Source organism: Octopus sinensis, linkage group LG10 (genome assembly GCF_006345805.1).
Source record: "Octopus sinensis linkage group LG10, ASM634580v1, whole genome shotgun sequence".
NCBI lineage: Eukaryota > Metazoa > Mollusca > Cephalopoda > Octopoda > Octopodidae > Octopus > Octopus sinensis.
In genome coordinates this window covers 27302117-27323093 of record NC_043006.1, presented here as the reverse complement: position 1 = coordinate 27323093, position 20977 = coordinate 27302117, and the positions used below count along the sequence as shown (strand labels likewise).

The 20977-nt window shown below is 37.0% G+C and overlaps 1 long non-coding RNA gene across 1 annotated transcript; it reads right to left on the bottom strand.

Annotated features, from left to right (window-relative positions):
* Positions 1–10685: 10685 nt before the first annotated feature.
* On the bottom strand, positions 10686–14875 carry LOC118765067. Its single transcript, XR_005000916.1, has 2 exons — positions 14735–14875; positions 10686–11056 (listed from the first exon to the last, which is right to left on the bottom strand). It is a non-coding gene; the product is annotated as an uncharacterized LOC118765067 (long non-coding RNA).
* Positions 14876–20977: the final 6102 nt, after the last annotated feature.

The window sequence follows — 20977 nt, the reverse complement described above, 5'->3', positions numbered from 1 at the left end:
AAAAAACCACAAAATAAGTAACCCTTCTCTATTAAATAGAGTATTGTCACAAAGACAAAAAGTACCATGGACAGGTAGTGCAATTTATTCTTGATGAAGAAAAAAAGTTCTAGATACTGTCTCTATAAATAAATATCTTAAATAAAATGAAAAGGGCCTTCTTTTGTTCACATATAAATACTTCAAACATGCAAGCACATTTCTGTTCTTGAAATACTCCAGTTACAGACTGGTTAGGTAAATTATCCACAACCCTGACATTTAATCTTCAGCTCCAAGAGAAATATACTCACTAAACTCCCTAATAACTTCAACATTTAAGGGATTACAATGCACCAGTCTCCTCTAACCTCTCTTCTCCCTGGTGTCTTCCTATATTACACCCCAATACCTACAATCACAGGAAAGCCCACCCACTTCATACTCTGAATGACCTCAAGTGAACCAGCAACCTGCTATACACTAAAATGCGCTCCCCACTCCCTGCTTCAGCATATGGACACACCTAGTGTCTGTACATGCTATCATACAGTGAGATAAACTGTCATGAAATTTACAAATATTATAGTGGATTACATCCACCCCAAGATGTCTGTACATTCTGCCAAGACATAAACTCTAAACAATACTACCTCGTAACAAAATGTAAATGGTTGTAGTCTCCAAGTGTTGAATTACAAGAAAGTGCTTCCACAAATGTTGATCACTGCATAAAAGTAGGCATTATTTATTTGTTTTTACTTATTCATTCAGTCACACATGTACAGAAACTAAATATCTGTGTATGTGAGAGTATGATTATATCCATGTTTACATTTATGTTGTATATTTATATAAATTTCAAGATATGAACGTAGAGCAGATTGAAGTAAATAAACAAGACTTATCTTGAATCGTTTGTTTTGATTTTTATTTGTTCCATTGAGTGTTATTCCCCCATTACTAACTGTAAAACAGTGTAAATATATGAGATCACTGATATTTTGTATCAAATTTGTGCTGCCTTCACAGCTGTCATCTCAAGAGATTGCATACTGAATGATTATGACTTTTGTGGTTAATAAAACAAAGCGTATGTGAGTTCTGAGTCTGGCCAACTTCTAATCCTGAAATTTTTTAAAAACACCTGCATACATCCATTTATAAATATACAAGTATAGACAAAGATAAATACATTTGTTTGGGGATTCCTCTAAGATGATGACCTTGTTCTTATCGTTGAATGACTACCAGAACTAGAGAAGAGATTTCATGGGTGGAAGCAAAGTCTGGAATCAAAGAACCTGAGAGTTAATTTAGCAAAAGCCAAAGCCTTAGTAAATACAAAAACAGACATCACAAATCCCTTCAGGGAGATGGCCTTGCACAATATGCAGAAAAAGTGTTTGTAGAAACTCTACGTAGGGTACCCAGTGCAAACTATGGACACACAAGAGGTGCAGCAGTATCAAATGAAGGTTAACAGAGAAAGTAATCTTTGTGTGTGGCAGATGTGCAGGTACAATAAACACTTGAAATGTACAGAAAATAGACTTTGTAAAATGCCAGGCAGGGGTATACTTAGAAGTAGCAGATAGCCTCTGTTACTTAGGTGAACAAGCTAGCAGTAGAGGAGGATGCTCTCAGAACATAGATGCTGGTAACTAAGGGCCTCTCCATCTGAGTGAAATGCAGATTGCACGATCTATGTGTGTAAACAGCCATGCTACATGACAGTGAAACATGGGCTGTAACTGCAGAGGACATGCAAAGGTTTGAAAGAAATGAAGTTAGGATGCTCCACTGGATGTGCAATCAGTGTATGACAGAATGTAAGCATCTCAAGAGGTAAATTGAGTATAAGTGGCATCAGATGCAGTGTGCAAGAGAGAAGACTGCAATGATATGATCATGTGATGTGTATCAACAAGGACAGCTGCATAAAGAAGTGCCAATCTTTAACTGTGGAAGAGATAGTTCCAGGAAGATGTGGGATGAGCTGGTGAAATATGAGCTTCAGTTGTTGAATCTTATGGAGACAGTGAGAAGTGACCAAGACTTTTGGTAATTTGCTGTGCTTGAGAAGACACATCAAGCTAAGTGGAATCATAGTTGTGACCAATGCCGGTGTCTCATGAAAGGGACCCATGCTGGTGACACGTAAAGGGCACCTGTGCCAGTGACATGCGAAAGGCACCCATGCCTTTTTCTTTCGTTTGTCCATTCATTTGTGACTAGAGCCATCTTCAGTCAAACTGCCTGACCCATACCAGCATGGAAAATAGACGTTAAATGATAATGATGATGATGTTTGAAATTTCCCTTTGCTAAACACTTTATATCTCTCTTTTTCTCTCTACTTCTTACTTCAACAAACTTTTTAATCATGTCTTTCCCCTTTTCACATCGTTATCATTTCTTTCTCTTCACCTTTCACGTCCACTAACCACATGGCAGCTTAATGAATTGGCTGGCAATAATGTCACTACTCCCACCACCCACACTTCTTTATTTGCCTTTCTTTAACTTCACCACCTGAACATGACCCCTCTGCTAAATATTCTATTTCTAACTCTCTCTATATCACTATCTTCAATTAGCTTTTTAAAAATATCTCTCTCCCTCTTTGCCTTTCCCTTCAACTAATTACATGACATCATAACACATTTCGGCCTTAGCATATTAATATATAGATTGTTGGTTCCCAATTCTGCACCCTTTTCCCTCTGACGATGGCTAATACAAAAGTTGACCAAGCAAGGCTGCACTGTCTTTCAATAATGGGTTCGGCTAGATCAAGATGAACAATACAAAATACTAATAGTGTCAAATAAAACAACACAATAGAATTCTTCAGTGGTTGGCAAACTATGGCTAAAATATCTTTTTTAAAAGTTGTTAAATGTTTTTACTTTTGTAATGAAATATATATTACTTATTGACTATAGTAATTTTTAAATAATTTCATTCTAATATAATTATTTGGAGGAACTGGATCACAGATAGTGAAGTTCTTGCCATTGTCAGCGAATCACTTTACCGAGGTACCAGTATTTTGTTTCAAATTTGTGCTGCCTTCACAGCTGTCATCTCAAGAAATTGCATACTGAATGATTATGACTTTTGTGGTTAATAAAACAAAGCGTGAGTTCTGAGTTTGGCCAAATTCTAATCCTGAAATTGAGCACTCTTTCATTTTTTAAAAACACCTGCATACATCCATTTATAGACATCCAAGTATAGACAAAGATAAATACATGTGTTTGGGTATTCCTCTAAGATGATGACCTTGTTCTTATCGTTGAATGACTACCAGAACTAGAGAAGAGATTTCATGGGTGGAAGCAATGCGATGGTGCTTGGCTGTTACAGTGTCTTAGTCTTGCTATTGCTCATGGCATTACCATGTGCATGTTGGTGGGCTTCAATAAGTTCTTTTGAACCTTATGATATGTGACCAATTGATACACTTAACCCATTCGTGCCGAAATTTTTCTAGTGATCAAAATTGCCTGAAAATTCACAGATACTATCATTTTGACCTAAATAACAACTGAAAAAAAAAAATCATTGAAAACTGTTTGATATTTCCTGAAATAATCAGTCAGTTATAACAGACATTAGGCACTGTGCATATGAATCTTTAATAAGCTTGTTAACTTATTTATTTATTTAGAGGCTAATAAAAGTATTATATCTGACCATAACTTTATTATGAGAATAATTCCTGTTCACATAAATAAGATATCAATGAAAACTGAAAATTTATTTCGTAAAATATATCGTTTTGAAATGAAACTATACAGCTTTACTGAACAAGATACTTCTTGAAACATTTGGGATGATATCCTACATCACATTTTTCACATATGAAATGACTTTTCCCAGAGCACTCTTTGTATCTTCTTTCATTTAGAATATATTCAATCTAATGCATATCTTGCATTGTCTTTCAAATCAGCAGATGTACAAAATCTTTGAAACTTTGGAGTGCCATACTTTTTCAACAGAATTAGAGAAATGTTTTCAATGAAATTGTATAATGTAATTTTGTGCCCTGCCCTATTCATCAAGATGCATGCATTTTGGGTTGCTACAGATACAAACACCACCATTTATTTTGCTGCATTCGAATCCTATAGAAACCGATGTTATGATCCAGAAGGTCAAGAAATCCCATATATTTGTTGTAATTTTGGATACTTTCAGGCTGTAGAATTGGAACATATTTCTTTTGAGTCCTACCATACTTAGCACTCAACAATGGACATTTTATAGGATTCAAAGTTTGATAGCAGAACAACATCGTTATTATCTTTCCATTTCAGAGCAACTACATTTGAAGTGGATTTGAAGTCAGCTGTTCCTCTAGGGCATGCTTTCATTTCAGTTTGCATCTTCAAAGGACATCTAGCCATCCTATTTTCTCTGCAGATTCCCAATGCACATATTCCTTTCTCAAAAAGTTTCTCCATCAACTGAATACTTGTGAAATAGTCATCAAAAAATATTTTGAAACCTTTATTGTCCAGTACTCCTACAGCATCAGTGAGATCAAGGACAATGTCCCCACCTAGGCCAAACATTTTCGGTTTTATTGGGACCATCTTTCTTGCCAGTGTAGAGGTCAAAAGCATGCATGTATCCATGCTGAGAACAAAGAGCCCAAACTTTGAAACTAAACCAAATTGGTTTCTCTTTTATAAATTGTTTGGCACAGTGCTTGCCTTAACATAGAATCATACGTTTGTCAACAGAGAGATGTTCTCCCAAGCCACCATGTTCCTTAGATTTTTTTTGTTAGTGGTCAAGTAGAGGTCTGAGTTTGAATGCACGATCGTCTCTTGAAGCATTGGCGTTATCCACTAAGTGGATATTTCTCAATATATTCTCAAATCCGTCTCACCTCATGCTATTTTATAAAATTTTTGGAACATTGTCTTCAGATGACCAATACCTTCTTTTATTAGGGAGTAGACAGTGAGCTGACGGAAGCAATCCACCAAAGAATACATACAGCTCCATACATTCAGAACTTTACATTTTTGAACAGCATATTGGTTTGTTTATTCTACAATGTCATCCAGTAATTCATCTGTGAAGAACAAACTAAAGAAATCTACTGGATTTGGGCAAGATTTTGCTTCCTCGGATATATCTACAGGCTCACATGAAATTGAAACATGATTCACTGCTTCATTTTACTTCCAATTTCTTGTTTTACTGAATTTAGTTTGTTTTAGATTTCCTGCAACTTCTTCAATTTCTTCAGGCATGTCCTGTTGACAAGAAATTTGTGTCAGTTTCCAAAAGCCCTTTTTTCAGTTGAACCGAGGAACCTACAGCCTCATCATCTGAAGCATCACTGTCACTGCCAATGAGTTCTATTTTGTGAGGGAGACCCTTGTGAACATCGCCTCCATTGCCCAGCTTTTCCAATAATGCTAGGGCTTCTACTGTTGTAAGACTGAAAGAAAAAATTACAATGATGTAGAGATGTGTGGACACAAAATTTATTGTAAATAAAAACCAGAGACTATTTTATCAGCATCATCATCATCATTTAACGTCTGCTTTCCATGCTAGCATGGGTTGGACGATTTGACTGAGGACTTGTGAACCAGATGGCTGCACCAGGCTCCAATCTGATCTGGCAAAGTTTCTACAGCTGGATGCCAACCACTCAGAGAGTGTAGTGGGTGCTTTTATGTGCCACCGGCATTAGGACCAGTCTGGCAGTACTGGCAACGGCCATGCTCAAATGGCTTTTTTTACATGCCACCTACACAGGAGTCAGTCCAGCGGCACTGACAACAACCTCACTCAAATGTTTTGTTCACGTGCCGGTAAGGTGACGCAGGTAACGATCACACTCAAATGGTGCTTTTTATGTGCCACCAGCACGGAAGCCAGACAGCTGCTCTGGCAGTGATCCCACTCGGATGGAGCTATTAGTGCTCCACTGGCACAGGTGTCAGCCATCGAATATGGTTCAGTTTTGATTTTATATATATATCGGCTATTTATAACATGAAGCTATATCAACAAGCGTAAAATATTAGGTGTAAATTTCAGATGTCAACATTCTTATATCTTCTATCATCTTTAATCATAGCTTCGTATTTTGTCAATGAAATATGAAACGTGTCTTTAGTGTTATTGGGTGCCATTTCTTGCAGGGTGAGCAATTGCATACAGCTTCCCCATTCCTGCACTAATTGCTACATCCAATCCTTCTTTCCTAAATCACAGGCCTTTCTCATTTCCTTCCTGCAGGTGTTGTATTTGAATAACTGTTTAATATTTTGAATATTTTATGAGATAATGTGATTATCTCCATTAATTCGTCTATCTATTTCTCTGCTAATAGGATGCCAATTCTACTCATACCATTGCTATTTATCCACCCCTAAAGAGTGGAGGGACAGGCAAATTTAACTTTTTTTTTTTCTGAAATAACAAAATTTGTACAGTTGCTTCCCATAGAACCAGGTGTGTTCAATTTGATTTGCATTGAACTTCCTCACTCTTCACCAAACAATTATAAATAGTAACATTGGGTGTGCCTTACCTTTACAAGAGTTATGAACAAGGAGACATATATATACTCCAAGTTATGCACACACAAACAGAGATGTGCATATATGTTTATACACACAGGTGAGATTTAGTAACTAGTAGAATATTTGGCTGTAGAAAATCTCAAGTCCTATCCAACCCATGCAAGCATAGAAAAGTGTAAGTTAAATGATGATGATGATGATGAAATTTCTCAGCAGTTCATCCACAATTTCAAAGAAACAATTTTCTCCTTCCTTGTCATGGGAATGAACCTCCTAATAGTATCTGCTGATAAAGAAGTTCAAAGACCAATAATGGTATCAAGTAGCCAATAGTGTCCTATAAGGCATTTCATGGACAATCATACAGTGACAGCCACAACCCATATGGGGTTGAAACAGGTGCTGACTTTACTAGAATGAAGTTTAAGCACAAGAAGTTTAGGAGTATGTTGATCAGGGGAGCCAAAATAAACAGGATTAAGCTGCAAGATAGACGAATTAATGGAGATAATCACATTATCCAATCAAATACCTTGCAAAGTGGTTTGACAATTCAATCTCCGACAGAAGCAATATCACAAACACTGAGGATTAAAACATAAGGTTTCCAAGAAAATACAAGGCATGGCTCTACCAACACGGATTGCTCTCAAGTGTATGCGGTTCCAATGACAAGAGTAGAAAGAGTGGAGAGGAACATGAACAAGTACCTCTGAAGGTGGATGGGTATCCCTCCATGATCTGGACAGCTCCAAATTCCTCTGCCATCCATAGACAAAGAATTTAAGATTATGAAGTGAAGAGATGTAATGATATATAGGGACACCCAGAATAAGTGTGTCAGACATACAGATATCACAACAAGGCCCAAGCAAAAGTATCAAACCAGTACCACAGTCGTAAAGGTTGAAAGATTGCTGAAGTTAAACAATATTATTGGAATTACGTGCACAGAGTGGCAGGGTCATGGTTCTTCCCATTTCCAACAACAGAAGAAGGCAGATATCAAGGAAAGAAGGACTATGATCCAGGCAGAAGAAAGGTCCAGAGCTGAGGAGACTGTACCTCAGGATACCTTGACTTCCCAAAAGGAATGTCACAGGGACAGACCTGTGGAGACAGGAATCTTTCCAAATTTCCTTCCTGCTGCGAATGGTGTTTGGCAAACTCCCAACACCAATAAACCTGCATTGATAGGGTATGAAAGGGAGTCAGCTGTGAAGACTTTGTGGTGCAGGTAGTACTATGGCACATATCACCTCAGGATGCAAAAAGAAGATACAAGTGACGCTATGACAATGTGCTTGGAACTCTTGCTCAAATTGTGGAACAGGAAAGACTCAAACATGAACATCAGGAGAGAACAACACCACATGAAGAAAGGAGAAAAGCCAGCAAAGACAGCAAAAAAAGACAAGAAGTCTACTATATGGGTCCCAAGTATAAAACATGAAGTTTGAGCTGAGAGAAAGATTACAGTTTCTCTGTGCTGTCTGAACAACCCTGAGTCCAGATATAGTTTGTGGTCAGAAAAGATACTGAAAATAACTTGAACCAGTCTATAGTCCTGCATTCAAAAGGGTGCAATGAAGCCTTTGAATGGAAGTGTGCCAAAACCAGAGGCTTCTGCAAGATTACAGGGAGAAGGATGGCAGTTATGGCCATTCACAGATAGATATATATATATAACAATAAATGTATTGACAGAAGAAATAAGATGTGTGGGATAACAACCCCTCTGAACAGTATATATAGTACTCAATTATATGTGTTTTGGTGAAATGTCTCACAACTGTAATATTTTCAATAAAAAACTTTATTTGTGAGGACTTGTGTATATTAACTCAGATTTCTGGAAGGAATGTTAATGTTAACATCTAAAAGAAGATGCTTCTTTTCTATTCACCGTGGTTGAATGCAGTTTTGACCAGGAGGAACAGATGTCATCGTATAGCATTCAATTGTTATTGGCTGTTCTAACCCTCAATCATAACGCCCTCCCATTGGAAGGTCAGAAGAGGTGGTCAAATCACTGCTCAACTTCTCTCCCTTGCTCCATAAACAGAAAGAGGCTCTTCCTACGGCCTCCCCCATCCTGTGCACAGACACCTTTCACTCTTTTTCTCTTATTCCAATGATTGTAAGCATCCTGCATACTTACTGAATGGGGAATCCCCTATGGCCAACGTAAAATACTACACTCGCAGAGTGGTTGGCGTTAGGAAGGGCATCCAGCCGTAGAAACACTGCCAGATCAGACTGGGCCTGATGCAGCCTTCTGGCTTCACAGACCCCAGTTGAACAGTCCAACCTATGCTAGCATGGAAAACGGATGCTAAATGATGATGATATATATATATATATATATATATATACCGGAGTAAACACATAAATGTGAAACAAGGTGGAAAAAAGAGTACTCAAATACCTGGGGTAGAGTAATATGCTTTATTTAAAAGCAGCAGAAATTCAACAAAACCTGTCACTCAGAGTTTCACGTTCCTGTTCGTTGGACAGTTTTGTTAAAATAGAACCGATATGACAATTCTATCAAGACTAGTATAAACGTTACACCTTTAAAAATGGACTTGTTTGATTGGTCCTTTCAAATAACGGTCATATGCGAGCGATAAACAAAAATGAGTTCAATATAAAATATAAAATTATAAAAGTCGGGGAAAAACCTTTAATCGAATCTTTGGTTAAAATACATATTGTCATTAATAAAGAAAATATAATTAATACATAGAAATTGAAATTAAAATATTAAAATATATTAAAATATTTCGCAACAGTACATACTCATACTAAACTATTAATATACATCAACATACACAAATAGATGTGCGCAGACCACATACATATACAGACATATAAATGCAAAACGAAAATATACACACAAATGCATGTACACATATGTATACGCAATCTAGCTCGCATGCAAAAATCACTTGTATCCATATAGACTATAAGCAAAATTCATGGATGGGGAAGGGGCGCTCTTGTTTGCAAGAGAAAGCTAAAGACATAAGTAAGGGAGGGGGAGGGGGACGTAAAGTTACAGGGCTCTATACAAGTAACGAATAGGGAGAGAAAAAAACGAAAGAAAGGAAGAGAGAGAAAAAAGAAAAAGAGAAAAGGAAAGAAGAAAAAATAATAACATTCTGACTATACGCGACGAATGTTTCTATACAAGTTACGTAAGCAGTAAATACACATATATAGAGACAAGTATGCAAACACACAAGTCCAAGTGGATACATGCATACACATACATTCATGTATGTATGTGCTTAAGTACAAACATACGCTCACTTACACATATACAAAGACGTATGCTTATAAATACATATTCATGCCAATACACATATTCACATAAAAATGCCTAGGATCTGACAACATTATTATTTAAAATTGCTGAGTGCATAATAATAAAAATTTAGATGAAAGACATGCAAAATATAACACCCTATATTGGATTATCTATAAATTAAATTACCAAAGTGAGCCTATACAATATAATAAAATGAAATAAACTAAGTTGAAGGTTTTTCCTAAGGAATATGTCGAAATATAAACAAAATATATGTACAAGACTTTGCTATGCAGAATGAAACCTGCATAGCACGAAACAAATCCATCGGTGTGATTAAAGACTAGTCCAAGAATCAAAAATTCAAAAAGACAAAATATATGCTATCCATACGGGATATTTATGTTCGACATTTTGAATTTGGTTGCGTGCCTGCATGAGTTCAAAAGTTCGCTTCTTTGATTCAAAGAATTATTGTCTTTGAATAAAATGAAATATTTCTCTAACAAACAGAGATTGCATTTAAAATTTTTCTTGTGTGCCCCGTGTCTGTATGGTGCCGCTCTATCTAGAATGCTCCATGACACGTTGAAAGGTCAGGCTTCTTTTTCTTTTAGTTCCAAGACATATTTTGCCAGGCTGGTCTTCTTCCGAAGCCCCTGTATAAGTCTTATATTCAGATGAGCCTTCTATTTGCACCTTGGCTCTATAAACGACTCCTTTTACCAAACATTTCCCTTCCAATGGACAGGAGGATTCATCTTTACAATTGCATTTTTTAAGAGGATCGGCACTATGCTTAATATCAATTAAATTCCTATATATATATATATATATATTTCAGAGAATGACTTGACTTTTGACATGGATAATTTTAGTCTTTTGTAGGATTACATTTGTGTTTAACAAAGGAACTTTTTTTAGAATATGCTTTTCCACAGATATTACAGTGATATGGCTTCTCTCTGGTAGAAGTTAGCTGACATGACCGGGGTTCATCTGTGACCTCAAAATTACCAGTTTGAAACTTTGACACCCAAATTTTCACTGTGGAGTAAGATGGGCAGCCATCCTTCAAGACTTTTTTCATCTCACCATGGATTTCTGCTGCTCCTTTGCCTTGCAAAAAGAGGAACTTTGTGATTGCTGGTGCTTCAATTTTACTAAAATCCACAGTGGGAGCTGCCATCATGTGTTAAATCTGCAAAAAAGAGAAAGAGATATTGTATACCATCGTGATATTTTGCATATCTCTTAAATAGTTGTCCTACCTCCCTTGTAAAGGTAACAGCTCTACCCTTTTGCAATATCCTTAAAGCCAGGAACTTTTCAGCACCCCCTCGTATGTACAGGTTTATGTTTAGTTAATTTAGCATTTTCAAGAATAATTTATCACACGCATTGCAACTATATAACTTCTCTCCTGTATGTAAACATTTATGCTTAGTTAAGTTACCACTTGCAGAGAATGATTTACAACAGATATCACAGTGAAAAGGCTTTTCTCTTGTGTGCATGCATTTATATCTAGTTAAAGCACTTCCTCCAGAAATTTGAGGGAATGATTTACTACAGATATCACAGTGATATGGCTTTATTCCTGTGTGTATATGCTCCTGTTTTTGTTAAGGTACAATTTACAGTGAATGATTTCTTGCAGATATAGCATTGATATGGTTTTTCTCCTGTATGAATGCATCAATGATTTCTTACTTGGATAGAGAGAGAAAATGATTTATCACAGATATAACAGTGATAAAGCTTCTCTCTTGTATGAATGTGTTAGTACTTAATTAAAGAGTCATTTTAAGAGAATGATTTATCACTGATATCACAGCTATAGGGCCTCTGTCTTTTATGGATGCGTTGGTGGTTAGTAAAAGAAGTTTCATAGGAGAATCATTTGCCACAGATAACACAGTAATATGGCTTTTCTCCTGTATGAATTAATTTACGACAAATTAAGTAAGAGTTTCAAGAGAAAGATTTACCACACTGATATGGTTTCTTTCCTGTGTGAATACATTTGTGTTTAGTTAAATCAGGAGATTGAGAGCATGATTTACCATAATCGTGATGTCGTAGGAGAGAAATGTGTCTGCATGGATGATGGTTAACTAGCACTAAACGAGGCTGCAAAGAGAGAGGTTTGGAGACGCCTCTATGAAAGTTGCTCAATAAAGAGAATGAATGGGAGAAAGATAGTCTGCCGCATGTCGACCCAACAGAGGGACCAACTATCCGAATTGACAGTACCTTGGTAGATAAGGCAATTAAGAGTATGAAAACAGGGAAAGCCCCCGGCAGAGATGCTCAAAATATCTGGCGGTATTGGCTATAGCCTAGTCACCCATATAGTTAACCAGGTGATACATGAAGGAGTCATAACCCAATGACTGGTGTAGTAGCACCATAGTCAACTGCTACAAAGGTAAAGGTGATGTGTTAGGTACAAATAATTACAGAGGTATCAAGTTGTTGGATCAGGTAATGAAGGTCACGGAGAGGGTCATAGCCCAACTAAGGGAGAGAATCAGTTTAGATGAGATGCAGTTTGAGTTTATGCCAGAGAAAAGCACCACTGATGCCATATTTCTGGAAAGACAACTGCAGGAGAAATACCTAGCCAAAGATAAACCTCTGTACCTGGCTTTCGTTGATATAGAGAAAGCCTTTGACAGGGTCCCCCAATCCCTTATCTGGTGGTCAATGAGGAAACTAGGGATAGATGAATGGTTAGTGAGAGCTGTGCATGCCATGTACAGGGACGCTGTCAGTAAAGTGAGGGTTGGCAACAAGTACAGTGAAGAATTCCAGGTAGAGGTAGGGGTCCACCAAGGTTCAGTCCTCAGCCCCTTCCTATTTCTCATAGTCCTCCAAGCAATAACAGAGGAATTCAAGACAGGATGCCCCTGGAAGCTCCTCTATGCTGACAACCTTGCTCTAATTGCTGAGTCACTATCAGAACTAGTCAACTGCTACAAAAGTAAATGCAGACTTAATTTCTAAAATTTCATTGTCACCTACAAAATGTTCATATCACCTGCCAAAATTTCAAATCGCCCACCATTTTCGAGAAATTCACCCACCTGTAAATTGAAATCGCCCACTGGTGGGAAGCTATGTGTATTAAAAAAAGTAAATAAAAATTAAGGGGTAGATAAGTAGTAAAAGACGCAAAGGGACATTGAGTATTCGGTGGCATAGAGAGAGTCTCAAGAAAGTGTTTTTTGGTCGAAGTACCTAACCGAGCATATAATAACATCGGTATCCTCAATGGTGGTACCTACACGAACGAGGTGATTATACACCAACATTTTGCTGATCCTTATGCTCAAGATGTCCACACGCAAAATGTGGACAAGACATTTGTTCACTTTCTGACGGCGATCGCCTAAATCTATGCTGTATAAGGTCCAGATGGAGGATATGTAAACGGAACCCTTCCCCACTTAGTTTTTAATTTTTTTATGGAATTCCAAGTTTTAGGCTTTGGAGATTTACTTTTACAAACATTTTTTTTTCAGAATCATAATCTCCGTATTTTTGTACGTATTTCGCAAAAAAAAAGGGGGGGTGGGGGAAAGTGGAAATGAAGAAATAGGAAAGTGGGGGTTTGAAATGTTGAAGTTGCGATTTTTGAAAATCTCCATAGCCTAAAATGAAATTCCGTAAAAAAAAAAAAAAAAATTGGGAGGGGAGAAGGTTTCCGTCTACATATCCTCCATCTGGACCGGAGACAAAAGCTTGAGAGAAAGTTTTCACTGTTTCAGCTGTGAAGCATTCCAGTATAGCACATATTAAGAGTCCATTCGGACGAACAAGAGTAAATTTCAAGAGGGAAAACCTCTTTTTAGGATCGGTGTGTATTAGAACATGAAGGGTAATATCATTTAAGGTGATTGTTCAGTATGGTTATATATTAAGGGGGAAATAAGTAGTAAAAGAAGCAACTTTTGGTAAGTTATAGAACTCAGTGGGTATTTGGCCCCTCGTATCATTAATAATACCCGATTGGTAAACGGATACATCATTTATTTTGTATATATTTTCCAATTTCAAAACTTTTTTTTTAATTGCATTTCATTTTCTTGGAGAGGTGCGTTTCTAAAGAAGCGCTGAAAAAAAATACATAGAATTATAACACTGCACACTAGTGATATATAGGTATAAGTTTTTTTTTTTTTTTTTTTTTTAGAGTCGAGCAGTGTCTGCACCATATATTTTACTCTCTGCATGTCATGAACCAGTTCAAACTTTATTTCTGCTCGCCGTCTAAATCATGGCTGTTTAACGATTAAGACGCGATGTTTAATATTAGGTAAAGACGGTATACATCTATCAACGTCATTCGACACTATGCCGCATTTTTCTACTCAATACGAAGTAAGATATCTATTATTTACTATTGTAGAAAGGAATTAATGATAGGATATAATTCACAACACTGCTCTACGCAGGGCACGGCGTTGAAGAAGTAGCAGCCGTAATCTTTTTGTAGCTATCACACACCATATGGAAAGAAAAGGGTTTTTTTTTTTCCCTTAATTTTTTAGTACTCCTTTCTTTCATGCAACAGCAATTACAATTCAGAAAAAAAATTATAAAACTTATTTTAAAGATTTTGGTTTCCTTCTTCGGTGACAGCCAAGTGTCTTCGGACGTCAGTTCTACTCGATCAGGATTGACTTAGGGGCTAGTCAGCAATAAAATACTAACAGTGTCAAATAAACAACAGAACAGAATTCTTCCGCAGATGGCAAACTACGACTGAAATCACTTTTTCAAACGTTAGGAACTACTGAAGGAAATATCTGTTATACAAAAAACTGATTTTACAAACGTAAAATAGAAAATTACCCGAATCTGTATAACTTACCGTTTTCAGTTGTAAACAGTGAATCAAAATGTTCTACCTTTTTACCAAACTACCAAAAATATTTTTCGACTGGGATTTTCAAGGGTTTTATCAACTTAAAATTCAGACAAGTATTTTTATATCTTCTACGGGTTTTATGGATGGGGAGTTATCTCCCTTAATGGCGTATGACATGAACTGTTGGGGAATGTAAATGGTGATCTTTTGGAATACTCAAGGGAAAAGTTTCTGCCCTGAGCAAATGTGTCAATATAACGTATATTTCATCGGCCACACGGGCATAGAAACTTTCAGTGACATAACTGCTGTGCTTCGTACCTTGTTGAAAAGGGGGTAGAGATTTAACTGGACTTACGATTGTGAGTTCGCAGTAGAGAAGTAGAAATACGCCCCAGCGAATGGAAAAGTTATGGGCGCTTTTTCGTCGAAACTTGAAATCCAACTAACAGTAGACATAGATGTAGAAGGTGTGGCTTCCACAGTTATGCAGCGTTACCTGCAAACAAGTAAATGAAGACCTATCAACTCCACAAGTCGATCAGTTTCCGTCAGAGGAGAACTACTCCCCTGTCAGTGGCGAGAGCCTTGCCACCATAACAGGAATTCTTGCCAGTAAGGTGTTTCAGTATGGGATACAGTTTATTCTAATCACTAACCATCAGCCACTCCTATTGTAGAACAACCCAAGATATGACAGACCAGCAGACATTAACAATTGCTCGGTAAAACTACAAGGTTTAAATTTTGTTGTCAAGTACGAGCTTGGGCGATTCAATGCCTACGACTACCAAAGCCGCCACTCATCCTCTCAACAATCTCAGTGGACCATTTGATTCCAAAGCTTCATAAAGTATTAAGCACCCATAGAATTCCAGGGGTGACAGAAAATGATAATGGACTGCTGCTCACCCCCACCAGCACTACCTTCCAGTGAGAGGAATTCAGGAAATATGCCAAATGGCAAGATTTCATACATAGGCGAATTGATCCACAACAACCTGAGAGCAATGGACTTGCCAAAACCTTTATGCGGATGTTGGGTAAAGTAGCCCACATTACTTACATTGAGGAACAGGACCCCAGACATGCAGTCCACAACTTTCTGTTGCAACTCTACAGTACAACTAGTATCAGTCCAGCTGAAAGAGCTTGTTTAATCACACAGTATCAGCCAATGTGCTCCGTGTGAAATCAGCATTAACAGGAGCAATGCACAATCAGATCATCCAACATGATTCAGATGCTAAACAAAGAAAAAAAACTTTAATAAATGGAACCATTCTACTGAGCACCAAATACATGTTGACAACCAGATGCTCATGAAACAGGAAAACTTTAACAACTGACCCTTCCTTCAATGTCCAACCCTTTACAGTAACTGAAATTAAAGGCTAGATGATTGCAGGGACACTGGCCAATGAGAAACTCACCTGCAATGCATTGAAGTTGAAACACTGTCTGGACAGACCAGCACAAGTGTACCCTGAAGGAGGAAAGGCAGAGGAATACATGTCATAGTAATGAAGAGGATCTGGGCCTGCCAATCACAAACCATCTACTGGGAGCCAAAACACAACCTGTGAATGCATTGACAGATGTAAGTCAGCGAGTGGTGCCAGAACTTTGATGCAGCAATAGACGTTATTGACCTCCACCTTACCTAAGTGACTGTGTTTGGAAATGGGATGGATAGAGGTGTGATATTTGGAAATGTGCTACAGATTTTATAGATAGGAAGTTGTATCCATTGCCGGGCATTAACAGCACGACAGGAACTGTGAGAGAAAGGTGGTCTCCTGGAATGCAGGAGGTAGAGTCTGCCATGAGATTACCCATGGTACAGCAGAACTTGGAAATTTATACACAATGTTCATGTAGCATCCTTTCCTCAAGGCACAATTTTACCCAGATAACAGTCTAGTTGTCTGTTATTTATTGATGTGAATCCACTCCTACCAGCTAAGAAGTCGTTTAAGCCATTGCTTTGCATCTTGTTACAATGAAATATTAAAGATGTCTTTAGCTGCAATTCTACTACAAAATGTATGCAAGTATTTAGTGAATGAATTAATTAATTAATCTGTCCATGTGTGTGTGTGGATGTGTATGTGTATGTGTTACTCGAAAGACACCTGTTGTTATGTCCTGTTATTATTTTTATTGTATTTGTGTAACTTTGTCCATTTTTTTCCGTCCTTGTTTTTGTATACATTCACTGCTTTCTCCCAAGGAATCTAATGCTCTTAGCTTAGTTTTTCCTTGGAGCTGGCCAGATTGGAGCAATTTTGAGTATAATCAGCCGAAATTGCAAAGATAATCTGGTACTCAACTGAGGAAAGAAAACTTCGAATGACCCGTCCTTGGTTTCTTTGTATCGTCTATCTGGATATTTTGTTGTCTCATTTTTGTATCACCTAACTGTCTGGATGTTTTGTGTTCTTGTCCCATTTTGTAATTTTTATATGTATACATATCTATCCATCTCTACCAATCCAACTAGCCATATGTGGATCCATTTGAAAGTGATGAGAAGTAGCTTCTCTATTATCATGCCTTCATGGAAATAATAATGTGTTGCACCCTGCAAATGTGGATAATGCAGCTCTACACCAGTTATGCTCTGTGTTTGTGAAGAAGGAAAGGCAAAAATAAGAATGCTCTTACCTCTAAACAAAATCACATCAGAATATCCAGCTTTGCTTCAGAAGGATCAGCAGAATGTGTTGGTTGCACCTACATGTGTACACTTCCCCAACATCTGGCCAGAAACTACTCTCCCTCTGAGATCCCTTCTACACATCTGTTCACCTCAACATCTTGATAAAGAAAGAGGATGTTCAAATGCCCTGCTTCTTGATGTACTGTTACTTCCACTCATTTTTGGTCCTGATGTCTCCTCTAACTCTCTCCACAGTTCGGTTGGATATGAAGTTTGTTGCCTATCATAAAGTTTTAAATCAAACTGAAACATTCATGCAGAAAAATATTGTTGCATTGCACAAAAATTTGCAGAAAATGTACTTATCATTGGTCAGTCATAAAGGGATGTTGCTCTTACATGAGAAATTAGTGCCACATATTGCCTAAGTCACTCAGGGAAAGATCATGGCACTAAATATGAAAAATTTTATTTCATCCTCCTTGCTCTCCTGATTTTCATATATCTGACTATCATCTTTTCATATCATTGCAATATTATTTAGAGAGAAGAGTTTACTATTTGTGAAGAGCTTAAAGATTATACTGCTTCTTTACTTCATAATATGAAGAATGCTATGTGTGAGGGATCACCAATTTGCCAAATAGATGCGATTTAAGTCATCAATAGTAAGGGGAACTATTTTCTTGATTATCAGTTAAGACCAAAGAAGCATTCATTTCTTTTCTTTCCTGAAATGCCTCCGCACTTTCTTGTGAACCTAATGTCTCTCTCTATGTGAGAGTGGGTGTCTATGTATTTATAAATGTGAATGTATGTAAGTATCTCTCTCTCTCTATGTGTGTGTGTATAATCATCATTTAATGTCCATCTTTCATGCTGGATTAGGTCATGAAAGTTACTGAGAGAGTTATAGCCCAATTGATTAGAAATAGAATTAAACTAGATGAGATGCAGTTTGATTTTTGTCTGGGAAGAGTACCACAGATGCCATCTTCTTTGTGATACAGCTGCAGAAGTATTTGGCCAAAAGTATACCATTGTCTCAATGACTGAAACCGGTACTAAAATGTTTTTTATGATAAAATTATTTTAGCATTTTCTACCTTGACTTTTTTTCCTTATATATATATAAGTATATGATTTAACTTATAAAACAAAGTTCAACAAATTCAATCATATTTTTCATAAATGGAGGAGATTACATGTTAATATGGATTGAAATTATTTTTATTCATGTAGCTATTTGATCATTTCATACAGAAAGGCAATAAATTTGTTTTAAGAATCTGGGTTGGCAAAATGTCACTTTTCAAAAAATTGTTTGGATTTCTTTTTATCATTGTCTGGCGAGAAAGAGGGTGTGTGTGTGGGGTCTGTGTATCTGAAAGGAGTGTCAATGGAAAAAGGAAGGAGGAGAGAAAGAAGAAAAAAATGTGTTTACATCTTTGTAGCTGGTCAGTCTTCCAATAGTAAATGATTCTTGGCTTGTAGAAATGGCAAACCCAGCTGGTCACTTCAAGAGGGGGGGGGGGGCAAATGTCACTTGTCAAAGAATTGACTGGATTTCTTTTTATCATTGTTTTGTGAGAGAGAGTGTGTGTGTGTGTGTGTATGGGTGCCTGTGTATCTGAAAGGAGTGTCAATGGAAAAGAGAAGGGAAGAAAAAATTGTGTTGACATCTATACCGCTGTTCAGTTCTTTCAATCCAATGTTTGATTCCTGTGCTGACATGGGTTGGAGAATCTGGATGAAAGATTGTTTTTATTTGTGTATATGTACATATGTATAGTACTGTGTGTGTTTAATACAATTTACTTTACAAAATTGGTCCTTCATCTAGTACAAATTATTATAGAAATATTTTCAGCCATTCAATATTGAATTTCTTGTACCAAAGTCACAATTTCCAAGTATAATTATAAAAGACTACATAGAATTAAAACATGATTGTTAAAAGTTTCCAGTTACAATAAAGAAGTTGTCAATTGTTGATGAAGTAGTCTGCAAAAGACTCTCATAACAATGTCCATTCTGGTCATGTACTAATCTTGGTTGCTGAAATATATGCAGAAACAATTGCTGCTGCCAAGTTGTCTGTAACTAATCTCATTTTTAATTATCCTATCACACACCCAGACTATCTCAATGACTTCATCCATCCCACACCCAATCTCCGTACTTCTCTCACAGAAGAATTATCCTGCTTTTTCTTTCCTGTGAGGTGTTTATCTGGGACTACCTTCCATCTTTCCACTTGCACACTATACATTATTAGCATTTAATGTACACTCACCACACTAGCAGCAAAGAAATTTTTTTTTTACCATAGACATAGTAAGGTGAGAGGATGAAGTATGATGATGAGATAAACAGACTTTAGATGTGACAGGGTAATAGGAGAGTTACAATATATTTTAATGCTGTCTGATTTTCTGAAACAAAGAAACTATAAGCTATAGAGGGTGTTTATAAGAGTAGACTACATCATGTCTGTAAATATAAGCATTTATTTGAACAAATGTACCAATCCTTTGTATCCATTTCCTTTCAATGATATGATAGGGAGTAATTTGAGGAAAAGTTGGGCATCATTACTAGCAGGGTGAGCAATCAGATTCCCCATTCCTGAACTAATAAACACACCCATTCCTTCTTTCCTAATCACTGGCTTTTCTCATTTCTTTCCTGCAGGTGTTGTATTTGAACTACTCAGGAGGGACATTAATGACACAAAACTCACCTGCAAAGACACCAAGTCCTGCATATATCTGAAGATAAAGCATCTAAAACAGAAAACCTCATCAGCATATTGTTGCCTCTGTGGACAGCTATTATGGCTTGGAAGACCACAATGAACAAGAAAGAAGGACTTACCACTAGTAGACCCCTACCTGTCTGCTAGGCTCATTGTACAGAGATTCATTAATGAATCTCTGTACATAGTTTCTAAAGGCCTCGATAAGCATTTCCCAAACCTCTGGCTTTCTAAGCAACCAATGGCCCACAGGAAAGCGGGGTCTTGTCATCCAACCAATGTATAGACTTACAACTAGCTAAGTATTTCTTCTGCAGTTAATAACAAGAAATATGACTGCAGTGATGTTTTTCACACAAAGCCCCATGGCATCTTTAGGTTAATTCTCTAATAGTCGCAATAACTATCAGAATCTTTTGCAACAATGATACTTCTGAAATGTCCTCTCTTGTTCCTCATTTTATTCCTGTAGCAGTTACCAGTTAAAATGTCAGTTATTAATTACAACACTTCCCTATACCACCAGATCCAGAAGTCTCTTTCCCATTGACCTGTTGCTTTCATTACCTTCATATCCCTAATTACTTTGCTGTCAACTTGAAGTAGACTCTCACCCTGCTGGCATTCTGCATTTACATATATAAAAGTCTACTTTATAATGTCTCGGTGTATCTTCTCTTTTCACCATAAGTTTTTCATGCTTCCTTTGCTAACTATCCCTGAAGCATAACTTCTCTTTAACTATTCAATATTTTTTTCTGTTCCTCCACTTCCCAACATATCCTTCAACTACTATTGCCCTATCTATATTATTATTTCACTAAAA